Consider the following 16501-nt stretch of genomic DNA (forward strand, 5'->3'; position numbering starts at 1 on the left):
GTCTCTTGAGGAGTGGGCGGGATCTTCCCGCGGGTTTGGGCTGGCGGCCTTGGGGCTTTGTGAGATAGCTGGGGTCGGCTTGTTTGGATTCCAGTGGAGTGGAGCTGACCCTACCCGAACAGGCGTAAGTGAGGCTGCTCGGAGCCTGGGGCGAGAGGAACTCCCGACCTGTGTGGGCTGCGTAGGGAGCAGGCTAAGGAGCGATTGTGAGGAGTGTGTACGGTTGTGACTGGGGGTGTCTCTATGGTGGGCGTGTATCTGTGCGACCGTGTATGGAACTGTGAGGGCGGGGAGGACTTTTTGTTTCTGTTTGTGCGGGTGTCAGTGGAGTTTAATTGTGACCGGGTTGGACACTGTGTTTGCGAGTGTGAGGTTCCTGGACCGCGGTTGTGACTGTGTGTCCCCTTGGCGTGTGTGTGTGTTTGTTACCATTTGCGGAACTGTGTGTAGTATGCCTTAATTGTGAGGTTTGTGGCTGCTTCCGTGTGTGTGTGCGCGCGCGCGTGTTGGTGATATTGTTGATGTAGGGTGCGTGTGACTTTGTTGTCATTGCGACCCCAAGGTGTATGTCGCTGGGATTTTGAGTGAGAGATGTCCACGGACTCTGCAGTTGTGTCCGTGTCTGCCCCCGTGGTGTGTGTGAGTGTGTGATTGTGTGACCATGTGCAGCCTGTTGTGTTTAGGTTTGGGGTGCCTGTGACGTTTATGTCCCCATGATGTGAGTGAGTGAGTTTGTGTGACTATGTGTCTATATAGCCAATGTAGGTATGGGGAGTCTCTGTCTTTGTGACTTCAGCCACTGGAGACCTCTGTGAGCTCAGAAACAGATTCTGCCCAGAACGGCATTGACCCTGCCCGGATTGAGCAGGATGTCCTAGACTTCTTTGACTTTACTCTGTAGGTGGTGGGCAGTAGGGTAGCCAAGATAACTTCTGACATAGTCAAACCGGATCTCTCTCAGAAGAACCTGATGTTTCCTGACTCCTTTCTCCTTCCTCAGCTCTGCCCTGCTTGGATAGAGACCTCCGGAGAGGAGTAAAGAATGACTGTTGAACATCCTCAAGGCACCTGCAAGGTAGCTTGTCCTTTCCTCTTGTTTCCTGAAATCCCTTTTTCTTTGTCAGGACATAGTTGCTTTCCTTCTCTTGAAAATTCTTGCTTATCAGATGACCTGATCCCTGGAATTTCCCTTTTGAGAAAATGTGGTGTCTTCAAACCCCACCTCCAACACCTGATTTTCTCTTACTAATTTGTCAGACAATTTTAATTTTTCTTTTTTTTTCCTCTCTCTTTCTTTTATTTATTTATTTTAATTTTTTTTTGAGACAGAATCTGGCTCTGTCGCCCAGGCTGGAATGCAGTGGTGCGATCTTGGCTCACTACAGCTTCCACCTCCCGGACTCAAGCAATTCTCTTGTCTCAGCCTCCCGAGTAGCTGGAATTACAGGCATATGCCACCAAGCCCGGCTAATTTTTCTATTTTTAGTAGAGACAGGGTTTCACCTTGTTGCCCAGGCTGGTCTTGCACTCCTGGGCACGGTCTATCCGCCTGCCTAAGCCTCCCAAAGTGCTGGGATTACAGGTGTGAGCCACCGCACTCGGTTTTAATTTTTCTTTATGCTATCTTTTTAAAAAATGTGATTTCTTTCAGATTATAAAAGTAAAACATGATTGTTTTAAATAATTTCAAAAGGACAGAAATCCCTGATGTAGAAAATTTATATATGCACATAAAACATAATTGAATTCATGCAGCATTTGCCATTTTATATCCTACATTTTCACATAAAATTATTTTCCCACATAGTATATTTTGAAAATATTTTTAGAGATCCATAACATTTATTTGAATGCCAACAGCTTTTTTCTTCAAATTCGGTAAAGAAATGGGACCCACTTGTGCAGTTTAATAAGTAAAACACCCACTTGTTCAGCTTAACAAGTAAAATACAGGCCGGGCGTGGTGGCTCAAGCCTGTAATCCCAGCATTTTGGGAGGCCGAGACGGGCGGATCACGAGGTCAGGAGATCGAGACCATCCTGGCTAACACGGTGAAACCCCGTCTATACTAAAAAATACAAAAAACTAGCCGGGCGAGGTGGCGGGCGTCTGTAGTCCCAGCTACTGGGGAGGCTGAGGCAGGAGAATGGCGTGAACCCGGGAGGCGGAGCTTGCAGTGAGCCGAGATCCGGTCACTGCACTCCAGCCTGGGCGACAGAGCAAGACTCCGTCTCAAAAAAACCAAAAAACCAAAAAACAAGTAAAATACCAACTTGTGCAGTTTAACAAGTAATTATAAAGATCCATGTAAGGGGTACCCAGATCAATAACTAGAATACATCCATCACTGAAGAAGCCTCTACTCTACTCCTCCACAGTCACAAACAACACTGTGCTTCTGTGATGATAACCACTGTGGTCATTTCTTTGCCCTTCATTAGAGCTTTAGTACCTATGAATTAATCCCAAAGGCATAGAAGTGCAATTTTTGTTTGTTTTCTAACTTTGTATGAATAGACATTCTTTTGTTTCTTTTTTTCACAAAAGACTACATAATAAAAGTGACAGTTAATTTTTTTTTTTTTTGGAGACAGGGTCTTGCCCTGTCACCCAGGCTGGAATGCAGTGGCGAGATCTCGGCTCATTGCAATCTCTGCCTCTTGGGTTCATGCGATTCTCCTCACTCAGCCTCCAGAGTAGCTGGGATTACAGGCACGTGTCACCACACCCGGCTAACTTGTGTATTTTCAGTAGGGACTGGGTTTTACCATGTTGGCCAGGCTGGTCTCGAACTCCTGACCTCTGGTGATCCACCCTCCTCAGCCTCCCAAAATGCTGGGATTATAGGCAAGAGCCACTACACCCAGCTAACAGTTCATTTTTTATTGCTATATGTATACTATCCCATTATATGGACATACTATAATTTACTTACCTTCTACTCTTTTTTGTTTGTTTTTGAGACGGATTCTCGCTCTGTTGCCCAGGCTGGAGTGCAATGGCACGATCTTGGCTCACTGCAACCTCCGCCTCCCGAGTTCAAGTGATTCTTCTGCCTCAGCTTCCCAAGTAGCTGGGATTACAGGTGTGTATCACCGGGCCTGGCTAATTTTTGTATTTTTAGTAAAGATGTGGTTTCACCATGTTGGCCAGGCTGGTCTTGAACTCCTGACCTCAGGTGATCCGCCTGCCTCAGCATCCCAAAGTGCTGAGATTACAGGCATGAGCCACTGTCCCTAGCCTTATCCTTCTACTCTTGATGGACATTTATCTTGTCATTTTTGGCTACTACGGGCAGTGTGACTATGATCATTTTGTGTGCATATTTTAGTACACATTTGCTTGCATTTCTGTAGTGTATATACCTAGTGATTAAATTGCTAATAGTGGCTGGACACGGTGGCTCATGCCTGTAATCCCAGCACTCTGGGGGGCCAAGGCAGGCAGATCATGAGGTCAAGAGATCGAGGCCATCCTGGCCAACATGGTGAAACCCCATCTCTACTAAAAATACAGAAGTTAGCTGGGCGTGATGGCGTGCATCTGTAGTCCCAGCTACTCGGGAGGCTGTGGAGAATCGCTTCAACCCTGGAGGCAGAGGTTGCAGGGAGCCGAGATCATGCCGCTGTCCTCCAGCCTGGCAACAGAGTGAGACTCCATCTCAAAAAAAAAAATGCTGATAGGTAGGGTTTGTACATCTTCAGTTTTACCAAACATTGCCAGACTGTTCTCTAAAGATACTGTACTTTTGCCAGCAGTTTACAAGAGTTTTCTTAGCTCCACCTCCATGCTAGCCCTTGGCATCATAAAACTCTTAAATGTTTGCCAATCTGGTGGGTGTCTAATTTATATTTAATTTAAATTTCCTTTATTACTAATAAAGTTGAGCACTGATTCTTGGCCATTTGAATATCCCCCCCCCCTTTTTTTTTGAGACTGAGTCTCTATTGCCCAGGCTGGAGTGCAGTTGAATGTCCCCTTTTATAAGATGTTGTTCAAATATTTGACCAATTTTTAATTGGGTTTTTTTTCTCTGATTTGCAGCAGTTGTACATATGTGTATATATCTTCTGTAAATTAATCTTTTTTTTTCAGTTGTATGTGTGATAAGTATTTTCGCCTGCTCTGGTTTGGCTTTTCACTCTATGTGGTGCCTTTTGACAAATAGAAGTTCTGGGTTTCATTTTAATAATATCATTTCCTATGGTTAGTCTTGTTTAAGAAATTTTTGTCTACCTTAAGGTAATGAAGATTTTCTTTGGTGTTAAAGACAAAAACTTGCCTGCCTGCCTGCCTGCCTGCCTGCCTGCCTGCCTGCCTTCCTTCCTTCCTTCCTTCCTTCCTTCCTTCCTTCCTTCCTTCCTTCCTTCCTTCCTTCCTTCCTTCCTTCTTTCTTTCCTTTCCGTCCTTTCCTTCCTTTCCTTCCTTTCCTTCCTTCCTTCCTTTTTTTTGACATGGAGTTTAGCTCTTGTTGCCCAGGCTGGAGTGCAGTGGCCTATCTCCGCTTACCGCAACTCTGCCTCCTGGGTTCAAGCGATTGTCCTGCCTCAGCCTCCCGAGTAGCTGGGATTACAGGCATGCACCACCACGCCTGGCTAATTTTGTATTTTTAGTAGAGACAGGGTTTCTCCATGTTGGTCAGACTGGTCTGGAACTCCTGACCTCAGGTGATCTGCCTACCTCAGCCTTCCAAAGTGCTGGGATTACAGGCGTGAGCCACCGCACCTAGCCAAGCCGAAAACTTTCTGGATTTTGGCTTTAACGTTTAGGTCTTTACACCACCTGGAATTTTTGTAGGGTAGGATTCAATTTCATTTTTCCCCCAGGTGTGTATTCAGTTATTATGGTATCATTTATTGGAAAGTTAATATTTTCTGCACTGATATGCAGCGCCATTTTAGTAAAAAAATCAAGTAAACATATATGTCTATGTCTATTTCTGGATTCTGTTCCGCTGGTCTATTTGTTACTCCTCACAGTAATACCATACTGTCTTACTCACTGTAACTTTGTATTTGGAGCAAGTACACTCACCTTCTTTTTCCTCAAGAGTGTCTAGGCTGTTTGTATTTCTTTGCATTTTCATGTCAGTTTTTGAATTAGCTTGGTTGCACCCAAACGTCTCTTGGAATTTTGATGAAATTGCATTGTATGTATAATTTTATGAGTAGAAATTTGGAAACTCTTCTACACTTGATCTTAACCAAAAGGCCCAAGAGACAATGGGGCACTCTTCTAATAACATGAGCCTCTCAGTTGATGTAGGTCTTAGTGTTTCTCAGCAAGGTCTTGCTTATCTCCTATAAATAGTTCTAGGCAAGTAGGAATCACATAATTCATTGTACAGAGTATTCCTTTGGCATTGACTGTCTGGAATCTGAGCAGTTCAGATAATGATCAATCATAATTTTAGCCTGGGTTTTTTTTTTTTTTTTTTTAATATTGAGCACCTATCTCCTCCTCCCTGTCCTTGTCCTCCTCCTCCTCCTGCTCCTGCTCTTCCTCCTCCTCGAAAAGCAGCTTTATTAGAAAGACTGAAATGTGTGGTAACTTGAACAGCTAGGTTGTACAAGAAAGAAATTGAAAATTCCCTTTCTGATGTCTTCCAAAACTTGAATTTCATTTAAATGCACCTTGTTCTTTCCTCAGACCTCTAACTTCACCCTGGAGTTGAGCAGAAACATAGCTTGCCTTTTCGCTCAAATCAATCTTGGACTCCAGACAAAGGGTTGGACCTTTGAGCCAATAAGCAGGTTACTGGTAACAGTACCTGAGGAAAGACAAAGCTGTGGGTGAGACGTTCTTTATATATGGTATCCTCCCACTCCTATCTTCTCCAGCTCTTTATGTACTAATATATTTTTAATATTTTCTTTTATTCTTGGACTCCTCAAATACATTTTTGGAAGTGGGGGATATGAAAATTAGGTATAGATTTACATATAATGTAGATATTTATTGCCTAATATTTTTGTGTTAGTAACATCTGGTACAATCAAGCCTGCTTTTTATGGTATCTTTTACTCTTCTCACTTGCCACGTTTCTTTTTTTTTTTTTTTTTTTGAGATAGAGTCTCACTCTGTTGCCCAGGCTGGAGTGCAGTGGTGCGATCTCGGGTCACTGCAAGCTCCGCCTCCTGGGTTCGCCATTCTCTTGCCTCAGCCTCCGGAGTAGCTGAGACTACAGGTGCCCACCACCACGCCCGGCTAATTTTTTGTATTTTTAGTAGAGATGGGGTTTCACTGTGTTAGGCAGGATGGTCTCGATCTCCTGACTTCATGATCCGCCCGCCTCGGCCTCCCAAAGGGAATTACAGAGTGAGCCACCGCGCCTAGCCTTTTTTTTTTTTTAATGGAGTTTCACTCTTGTTGCCCAGGCTGGAGTGCAATGGTGTGATCGCGGCTCACCACAACCTCTGCCTCCCGTTCAAGTGATTTTCCTGCCTCAGCCTCCCGAGTAGCTGGGATTACAGGCATGTGCCACCATGCCTGGCTAATTTTGTATTTTTAGTAGAGACAGGGATTCTCCATGTTGGTCAGGGTGGTCTCGAACTCCTGACCTCAGGTAATCCACCCAGCTCGGCCTCACAAAGTGCTGGGATTACAGGCGTGAGCCACCGCACCCGGCCCATGTTTCTTTTTTAACTACCCTTTTCTCTTCCTCACCTCTCACCTCCACTGTGCTATATGAGGTAATTTCTGCCTCTACATCTTTGCCATCTTTTCTTACCAACTCTTTAGTTCACATATTGTCTTCATTGGAAAAAAAATCATGTCAGATTATTATTTTTTTTTTTTTGAGACGGAGTCTCGCTCTGTCGCCCAGGCTGGAGTGCAGTGGCTGGGTCTCAGCTCACTGCAAGCTCCGCCTCCCGGGTTCACGCCATTCTCCTGCCTCAGCCTCCGGAGTAGCTGGGACTACAGGCGCCCGCCACCTCGCCTGGCTAGTTTTTTGTATTTTTAGTAGAGACGGGGTTTCACCATGTTAGCCAGGATGGTCTCGATCTCCTGACCTTGTGATCCGCCCGTCTCGGCCTCCCAAAGTGCTGGGATTACAGGCTTGAGCCACCGCGCCCGGCCCATCTCAGATTATTTTACTCATACTAGTCTTATCTCTCTGTAATATGGCATAAAGAACGTGATCTTAAGTATCAGAAAAATGTGGCATCTGATTTCACCCATACCACTTGTGAGTTGTTTAACCTGTGAAGAAGAGATAATAATTTTCTCTCAGTGTTGTCAACATTGAAATAATTTATGTGCACAACACTTGATGCACATCAGGTGTTGAGTAAATGTTATTTCCCTTCTTTACTTTTCATTCTTGGGACCTCTATAGCAATTACAATAGAAAGCATTTAACTAATAGCTTTGGTTTTTCCCAAAATATCTTATATGTAAGTTTTGCTCCCTACCTACATTGTAAATCATTTAGAACAGGATTTTGACTTTCAGTTCTCTTATATGTAACTTTTCAATCCATTTTAAATTTGTTTTGCTTTGATTTGGGGATCTATATTCAGTTTTTTCTCATTTACCTAGTCTTATTCCCATATCATTTATTCAGTGATAACTTACTTGCTTTTCCCTTACTTTGTACTGCCTACTTGGTGATATTATAAATAGTGATATTCAAATAGTTATATATTTGAATTTTTTTCCAGTTTTGATTTATGTCTCTGTGCTTCTTCCTGAACCATGTTTATATTTTCTTTCAAAAACCTTTGAATACATGATCAAATGTGTCACTTCTTAAGAGTGCTGTATTTGGGCAGGCCAGTGGCTCATGCCTATAATCCCAGAACATTGAGAGGCCAAGGCAGGTGCATCACCTGAGGTCAGGAGTTCGAGACCAGCCTGGACAACATGGTGAAATCCCATTTCTACTAAAAATACAAAAATTAGCCAGGGCATGGTGGCAGGTACCTGTAATTCCAACTACTCGGGAGGCAGGAGAATCGCTGGAACCCGGGAGGCAGAGGCTGTAGTGAGCCAAGATCGTGCCACTGCACTCCAGACTGGGTGACAGAATGAGACTCTATCTCCAAAAAACAATAAAAACAAAAAAGATTGCTGTATTCTTTATTTTCATTTCTAAATTTGTTTCCTTATTACAACAAATTTAGAAAACAGTAGGATAAAGAAAAAACAAAGGTCATCTGTAATCCTATCAATTAGATGTAGCTACCATCAAATTGTTATAGCAAATACTTAGAATTCTTTTTTTAATATGATCATTGTGTAGCTATTGATCTGTGTAACCTGTGTTTATTATGCCAAAATACATATAAACAGCTGTCCATGTTAACATTTATCTTTATCATGAATTGTAATGGCCTCATAGAGTTATTTCACCAAGTCTTTTTTGTTGAATATAGTTTGCTTACAAATTATTGCCTTTCTAAATAATCATCTACTTTGGCCAAATGCTAGTGCTTGTTTTTTTCCTTTTCAGTAAAATTATAATTATATACATAATTAATGAATATATTTTTCTTATAAAAATAATTTATATATTATAGAGGGGCTCAAGTCTTGTGCAGCCACAGTCCCCAATCCGAGGTATCTACCCAAACGTAGCCACTATTATTGGTTAATTATTCATTTTGTTAACCTTTATTCTATGCATTTAAGTACATACATATATACATACATGTACATTTCACTAAAAAGTGAAATTATAGGAATAATAGCATATGTGTATTTTATTTTATTTTATTTTATTTATTTTTGAGATGGAGTTTTGTTCTTGTTGCCCAGGCTGGAGTGCAATGGCACAATCTCGGCTCACCACAACCTCTGCCTCCAGGGCTCAAGCAATTTTCCTGCCTCAGCCTCCCTAGTGTCTGGGATTATAGGCATGTGCCACCACATCCCGCTAATTTTGTATTTTCAGTAGAGACAGGGTTTCTCCATGTTGGTCAGGCTGGTCCCAAACTCCCGACCCCAGGTGATCCACTTGCCTTGGCCTCCCAAAGTGCTGCGATTACAGGCGTGAGCCCGGCTGAGTATATGTATTTTAAATGTCAGTAAATACTTCCAAATTAAATTTCAAATTGGCTTGATCACTTCACAGTACACTTAGTTGTCTCTAACAGAATCAGCTTTTCTAACTACCAGTTAGGTCACTTATTGCTGCAAAAGGTACAAAATAGCACTTAGAACAAATAATGATTTCATTTCATTTCAGCCAGCTATTCTTTTTTTGTTTGTTTGCTTGAGACTAAGTTTCGCTGTTGTCACCCAGGCTGGAGTTTAATGGCACGAGCTCTGCTCACTGCAACCTCCACTTCCTGGGTTCAAGCAATTCTTCCTCAGCCTCCCAAGTAGCTGAGATTACAGGCGCCTGGCACAATGCCCAGCTAATTTTTTTTGTATATTTAATGGAGATGGGGTTTCACCATGTTGTCCAGGCTGGTCTCCAACTCCTGACCTCAGGTGATTCGCCCACCTAGGCCTCCCAAAGGGCTGGGATTATAGGCATGAGCCACGTCTGGCCTAAGCTAGCTATTCTTTTTTTTTTTTTTTTTTTGAGACGGAGTCTCGCTCTGTCGCCCAGGCTGGAGTGTAGTGGCCAGATCTAAGCTCACTGCAAGCTCCGCCTCCCGGGTTCATGCCATTCTCCTGTCTCAGCCTCTCGAGTAGCTGGGACTACAGGCGCCCGCCACCTCGCCCGGCTAGTTTTTTGTATTTTTAGTAGAGACGGGGTTTCACCGTGTTAGCCAGGATGGTCTCCATCTCCTGACCTCGTGATCCGCCCGTCTCGGCCTCCCAAAGTGCTGGCATTACAGGCTTGAGCCACCGCGCCCGGCCTAAGCTAGCTATTCTTAACCTTGGTTGCTAACCTCTGGTCCCACTCTCAGCAATTCTGATTTAATTGGTCTGGGGTATGGCCTGAGCATCACCATTTTTCTCATTATCATTTTATGACTAATAAAGCAAAGCAGTGGGAATGAAGAAGGAACAAAGAAATCTGTAACTGGTTGTGATCGATCAATTAGTTGTAAACACCACTTGCACTTGGACTAGCCAACCCCAATTTGTAAAAGGTCACCAGATGTCTCTAATGCACTACCGCAATTGAGAACTGATGACTTCAATGCACAGAAGCTGATAGAAAACATCAAAATTTCATTTGATGCGGAATGGGTTCAAACTTTGGAATATTTAAAAAACTACCCAAGAGGCCGGGTGCAGTGGCTCACGCCCGTAATCCCAGTGCTATGGGAGGAAGGTGGGCGGATCACCTGAGGTCGGGAGTTCGAGACCAGCCTCGCCAACATGGTGAAACCCTGTCTCTACCAAAAATACAAAAATTAGCTGGGTGTGGTGGTGGGCACCTATAGTCCCAGCTACTTGGGAGGCTGAGGCAGGAGACCCCTTGAACCTGGGAGGTAGAGGTTGCAGGGAGCCAAGATTGCACCAGTGCACTCCAGCTTAGGCTGTCTCAAAAAAAAAAAAAAAAAAATCAAGTAAGATGCTGTCTCAAAAAATAAAAATCAAAATAAAAAATAAAAAGCTACCCAAGTGATTCTAATGTACACTCACGAATGAGAATCGCTGAGTTAGACAGTCGTGATTCATTTTATGGAGCTGAGCACAGTAACTGTGGAAGAAAAATCAAAGTCATATATCAAGAAAGTGGCGGAAGGAGTAGTTTTGGTGGAGGCAGTCAACAATATCTGCCATACCTGTGCACTTGCTAGCAATTTATTGTATGAAAATACACTGGTCATCTGAGTGGTGTCTTGAGGGAGAGAAAACCTAAAGTATATGGTACATACACATACCACGTTTAATCAGCAGTCTTCTTTTTAAAAACAAAAAAAAACTTTCAAAAGCTTTGGGTTTTGTAAATCATAAATTTTTTTGCATTTTTTTTTTTTTTTACAGAGTGAGTTGCTCAGGCTGGAGTATAGGAGTGCAGTGGCAAGATCTCAGTTCACTGCAGCTTCTGCCTCCCAGTTTCAAGTGATTCTCCTGCCTCGGCCTCTTGAGTAGCTGAGATTACAGGCACACACTACCACACCCAGCTAATATTTGTATTTTCAGTAGAGATGGGGTTTTGCCTTGTTGGCCAGGCTGGTCTCGAACTCCTGACCTCAAGTGATCCTCCTGCCTCGGCCTCCCAAAGTGCTGGGATTATAGGCGTGAGGCACCGCACCCAGCCTTTTATGTTTTATTTTTATCTTCACCAGTTCTTTTGCTTTTTTTAATGTTGAGATTCTTTTGTTGTGATATTGAATTCAAATCTGTTTTATATTATTTTTATACAGGCATTTAATTCTATCAATTACTTTTTATCTGGTAATTTCTTGATGTCCAGTGTTTGATATGTATCTTGCTCTTGTTTACCTCATTTTTAGGCTATTTGTGTTTCCATTTAGTTTCATATTTAACATGAGAATTATTTAGGAATATGTTTTGTTAACTTTAAAATTTTTATTAAATTTGAAACTTATAGAAGTTACAAGAATAGCATAAAGTATTCCTGCATACCAGTTACTCACATTCACCAGTTGTTACCTTTTGCCTATTTGCATTATCATTCTCATATGAAATTGTTTTCTTCTCTCTCTCTCTCCTATCTCTACACACACACACATACACACACACTCCACACACATTTTACCTGTACCGTTTAAGACTAAGTTGCAGATATTTTGCCCCTTTATTTCCTAACAACAAGAATATTCTCATACATAACCCACAGTACAGTTATTAAAATTTTAACATTTATATGATACTCTAATCCATATTTAAAATTTTTGACTCATCCCAGTAATGTTCTTTATAACAAACTACCCTACCCTCTCCCCTCATCTATCCAGGATCCACTTTAAAATCACACTTTAAATTTATTAATTATGTCTCTCTAGTCTTCTTTAATCTGGAAGAGTTGCTCCCTCTTTGTCTTTCATGATCTTGGCATTTTTGAAGAGGAGAAGCCAGTTATTTTGTAAAAAGTCCCTTAATTTGGGTTTGTCTTATGGTTTATCATGCTTACATTCAGGCTATCAATTTTGTGGCAGGAATAGCATAAAGGTAATATCGTATCCTTCTTGCTGCATCATCTTGGGAGATTCATGATGTTGACTTATTCCATTTCTGGAGCTGTTAACTTTGATAATTTGTTAAGGGGATATCTACCATGTTTCTCCACTGTAATATTGACAGTTGTCTATTTGTAATTAATAGATAATTTGTGGAGATATACTTTGTAACTGTATAAATAACTGGTCACCAAACTTTTCCCCACTAGTTTAACATCCACCCATTGATAATTATTCCTGGGTCTGTTATTAGTAAGATGTAATAGTAATAATGGGAGGGTTTTTTTTGTTTGATTTCTATCCCCATTATTTTGTCTGTATTAATTAGTTGGCATTCTGCTATAAAGAAGAGCTTTCCCTTCTCTCCTACTTATTCATTTGTTTATGTCAATATGAATTCATAGATGTTTACTTTCCTCAATGGGTTATAATCTGTTATTTATTTTTATACTCAAATTGTCCCAGATTTGGCCAACAGGAACGCATTCCAGCTGGCTTCTGTGTTCCTTTGACTTGTCTTCATTATTCTTTGAACATTTCCTTACTTCCTGGAATGACAAGATGTTCCAGGCTCGTTCCTAAATACTGTCTTAGCTCCAGCCTGCAATGAGTCGTTTCTCTAAAGAGCTCTGGTTCCTTGGAATGTGAATATTTGGAAACCAAGATCTAGATGATGGGACTGCAGTGTTCATTCTTGTCACAACGTGTTCCATATTTGTATCTTCCTTCTGTAGGACTTAGAAACCTGGCTTCCATTATCCTCATTATATTTACGAATTTGTTCAAGTCTAGAATTTATAAATACAGAATGTGAGTATGCTAACCTCTACTATAGTAAAAATCAAGCATACTAAGTAGGGTTCAGTATTTGCTTATAGTTCTCTTTATCTTTTTGTTTGTATTTATTTATTTATTTATTTTTAAGATGGAGTCTTACTGTTTCTCCAGGCTGAAGTGCAGTGGCACAATCTTGGCTCACTGCAACCTCCGCCTCCTGGGTTCAAGCGATCCTCTTGCCTCAGCCTTCTGAGTAGCAGGGACTACAGGCATGCATCACCATACCAAGCTAATTTTTTGTAGTTTTAGTAGAGACGGGTTTTCAGCATGTTGTCCAGGATGGTCTTGATCTCTTGACCTTGCAGTCCACCTGCCTCCGCCTCCGAAAGTGCTGCGATTACAGGCATGAGCCACCATGCCTGGCCTTTTTTTTTTTTTTTTGAGACGGTGTCTCGCTCTGTCGTCCAGGCTGCAGTGCAGTGGCATGACCTCAGCTCACTGCCACCTCCGCCTCCCTGTTCCAGCGATTCTCCTGCCTCAGCTTCCTGAGTTGCTGGGATTACAGGCGCCCACCACCACACCCGGATAATTTTTGTATTTTTAGTAGAGACGGGATTTCGCCATGTTGGTCAAGCTGGTCTTTAACTCCTGACCTCAAGCAAGCCACCCACCTTGACCTCCCAAAGTGCTGGGATTACAGGCATGAGCCACCGCACACGGCCAACTTCTCTTTATCTTTAGACTGGGAGTACATAGTCAAAATATTGTGTTCTAATTTACTTGGATTTGGTTTTTTCCCCCATTAAGTTTGCTTTTGTTATTCATTTGAAATACATTTAAGTTTGTTCCTACCATTTGGCCTTTTTTGTTACTGTATTCTTGGTGACTTGATTGTATGAGTATGTAAAAATATTAGCATGCTTCCAAAAGTTAAAACTAGCTGGGTGCGGTGGCTCATGACTGTAATCCCAGCACTTTGGGAGGCTGAGGCAAGTGGATCACTTGAGGCGGGAGTTCAAGACCAGCCTGGACAACATAGGGAAACCCCATTTCTACCAAAAAATACAGTAATTAGCCAGGAGTGGTGGTGCACACCTGTAATCCCAGCTACTCGGGAGGCTGAAGCAGGAGAATCACTTGAACCCGGGAGGCGGAGGTTGCAGTGAGCCAAGATCATGCCACTGCATTCCAACCTGGGCAACAGAGTGAGATCCAGTCTCAAAAAAAAAAAAAAAGTTAAAACTATGCATAAAGGTAAAGTTAGAGCATCATCACTCTGCTCCTCCCACAACCCTTGTTTTGGTGAGTATTTGTGGGCTCAACTGTGTCCCTTCCAAAATTCATATGTTGAAAGCATAAATCCCAGTGCCTTAGAATGTGAATGTATTTGGAAACAGGGTCTTTAAAGAGATAATTCAGTTAAAATGAGGCTATTAAGGTGAGCACTCATTCGACCTGACTCCTATCTTTATAAGGGAGGAAATTTGGACACACAGAGAGATGTCAAGGATAGACACAGAGGAAAGACCATGTGAGTGCATAGCAAGAAACAGACCATCTGCAAGCCAAGGCGAGAGGCCTCAGAAGAAACCAAAGCTACAATCAGCATAATCTTGGACTAATGTCCGTAACTGTGAACAAACAAATTTCTGTTATTTAAGCCATCCAGTCTGTGGTATTTTATTATGGCAGCCCTAGCAAACTAATACAGTGAGTTATTTCCTCCTGGGTCATACTATATACCTGTCTCCCTGGGTTATGCTGAGATTGGACCCTCATTATAGATGTATAATGAGGATTGAGCATTTCCTTACTTCCTGGAATGAGAAGATGTTCCAGGCTCATTCCTAAATACTATCTCAGCAGACAGAACATTTCTGGTGGATCTTACAGAGCATGAGCATGCCCTTTGCACTACTCCAGGTTATGTTATCTTAGGGTTTTCAACCAGAGGAAAACTAATTTCTCAAATGCTGGATTGCAAGTTATTTCCACTAGTAAGAGAGGTCACCACAGTGACTTAGGAGTCCAAGATTGCCAGTTTCATCTGGGTCCTATCCATATGTCTCAACTCCAAATTTCAGGATCCCATTCTTTGCCAGTCAGTCTTCTTTCACATGATAAATTTGACAAGACTGTGAATTCAACATTCATCACAATTCAGCAAACTGAGCAATTGTGTGTTTTTCAGCAATGTCAGCCCTATGGCTACAAGAAAGGGGAGATTCTTTTTTTTTTTTTTTTTTGAGACAGAGTCTCGCTCTGTCGCCCAGGCTGGAGTGCAGTGGCCGGATCTCAGCTCACTGCAAGCTCTGCCTCCTGGGTTTATGCCATTCTCCTGCCTCAGCATCCCGAGTAGCTGGGACTACAGGCGCCCGCCACTTCGCCCGGCTAGGGTTTTTTTGTATTTTTTAGTAGAGACAGGGTTTCACCATGTTAGCCAGGATGGTCTCGATCCCCTGACCTCGTGATCCACCCATCTCAGCCTCCCAAAGTGCTGGGATTACAGGCTTGAGCCACTGCGCCTGGCCAAGGGGAGATTCTTTTAGGATTTTTATGGAAATGCTTTCATTCTCAGATTGTGACTTGAACTGAGAGTTAATAAACCTGAACTTATCGGCTTCTCTTTATGCATTTAAGTTAACGTAAGTTAATCCATCCCACACCGCAGTCCTTATATCATTACTGCCATAATGGTCAAGTACAGCAACTGTTTAGCTCCCAAGGCATGTGCTTTAATTGACACTTCATTCCAATCAACCATGGCCTAATTCATTGTAACGTTACTGCATGCCATGAATTTCTACCAACCCAAATCCCATTGGCATGGAACTCTGCACTGCAGTCAATCCCAAAGGATTAGCAAAAAGATACTAAAAGGCATGACCAAACTAATCCCAGAGTTCCATCTTTACAGGCCTTTCACCTGGAACCACATCAGGTACCAATTCTGTTGCAGTCAATATCTAATCAAGGAACAGAAAACACACAGTAATTTGAACTAGGAAAGTTAAATATAAAAAATTATTAACTATCATGGAACTAGAGTAACAAAGGATTGACCAGTAAGAAGTAAAGGAAACTCGAAAAACCATGGGAATTATAGCCATAAAGAGCAGCCATTGATCGGGCATGATGCCTCACATCTGTAATCCCAACACTTGGGGAGGCTGAGGTGGGAGGATAGCTTAAAGCCAGGAGTTTCAGACCAGATCCTGTCTCTACAAAAAGAAAAATAAAACAGCCAATTAGCTAGGTGTGGTGCATGTGCCTGTATTCCTAGCTACTTGGGAGGCTAAGGAGGGAGGATGGCTTCAGCCTAGGAGTTTGAGGCTGCAGTGAGCTATGATTGTGCCTGGGTACCTGGATGACTCCAGCCTGGGTGACAGAGTGAGACCTTGTCTCTAAAAAAATTTTTAAAAATAATAATAAGAGCAGCCACTACTAATGGTAGAGAGTCCAAGGAAGGAAGAAGCCCTCCCAAGGCTAACATCTAGGCCTTGTTGGAGAGTGCACATCTGTGGCTTACTGAATGACAGTAATTGCTGTGGTAAAGGGCTGGGACTAAGATGAGGCAAGTGAGACAGTGAGAAGCACTCACCGTCAGATGTAGCTACACTTGCATGACGCTGAGACGGAATGCCTCAAATTTTGCATTCTGGGTTCCGCAT

The 16501-nt window shown here is 42.4% G+C and overlaps 2 protein-coding genes across 10 annotated transcripts in view; both read left to right on the forward strand.

The window, feature by feature from the left end:
• Window positions 1-16501, forward strand: part of LOC102121732 (uncharacterized) — a 101783-nt gene that overhangs the window by 480 nt on the left and 84802 nt on the right. For 3 of the 5 annotated variants that reach the window (XM_074023338.1, XM_074023339.1, XM_074023344.1), the window contains exons 1-2: window positions 32-124; window positions 1001-1075. The gene's annotated coding sequence lies outside the window, so the exon portion shown is untranslated. Of the gene's footprint in view, window positions 1-31; window positions 125-1000; window positions 1076-16501 lie in introns of those variants that run through there. The other 2 variants (XM_074023340.1, XM_074023341.1) reach the window with 1 other exon arrangement.
• Window positions 1-16501, forward strand: part of ZNF345 (zinc finger protein 345) — a 32096-nt gene that overhangs the window by 480 nt on the left and 15115 nt on the right. The window contains exons 1-3 of one of the 5 annotated variants that reach the window (XM_065536552.2): window positions 32-124; window positions 1001-1075; window positions 5650-5792. The gene's annotated coding sequence lies outside the window, so the exon portion shown is untranslated. Of the gene's footprint in view, window positions 1-31; window positions 125-1000; window positions 1076-5649; window positions 5793-16501 lie in introns of those variants that run through there. The other 4 variants (XM_065536553.2, XM_074023352.1, XM_045381143.3 and 1 more) reach the window with 4 other exon arrangements.

This window comes from Macaca fascicularis, chromosome 19, assembly GCF_037993035.2.
Source record: "Macaca fascicularis isolate 582-1 chromosome 19, T2T-MFA8v1.1".
NCBI lineage: Eukaryota > Metazoa > Chordata > Mammalia > Primates > Cercopithecidae > Macaca > Macaca fascicularis.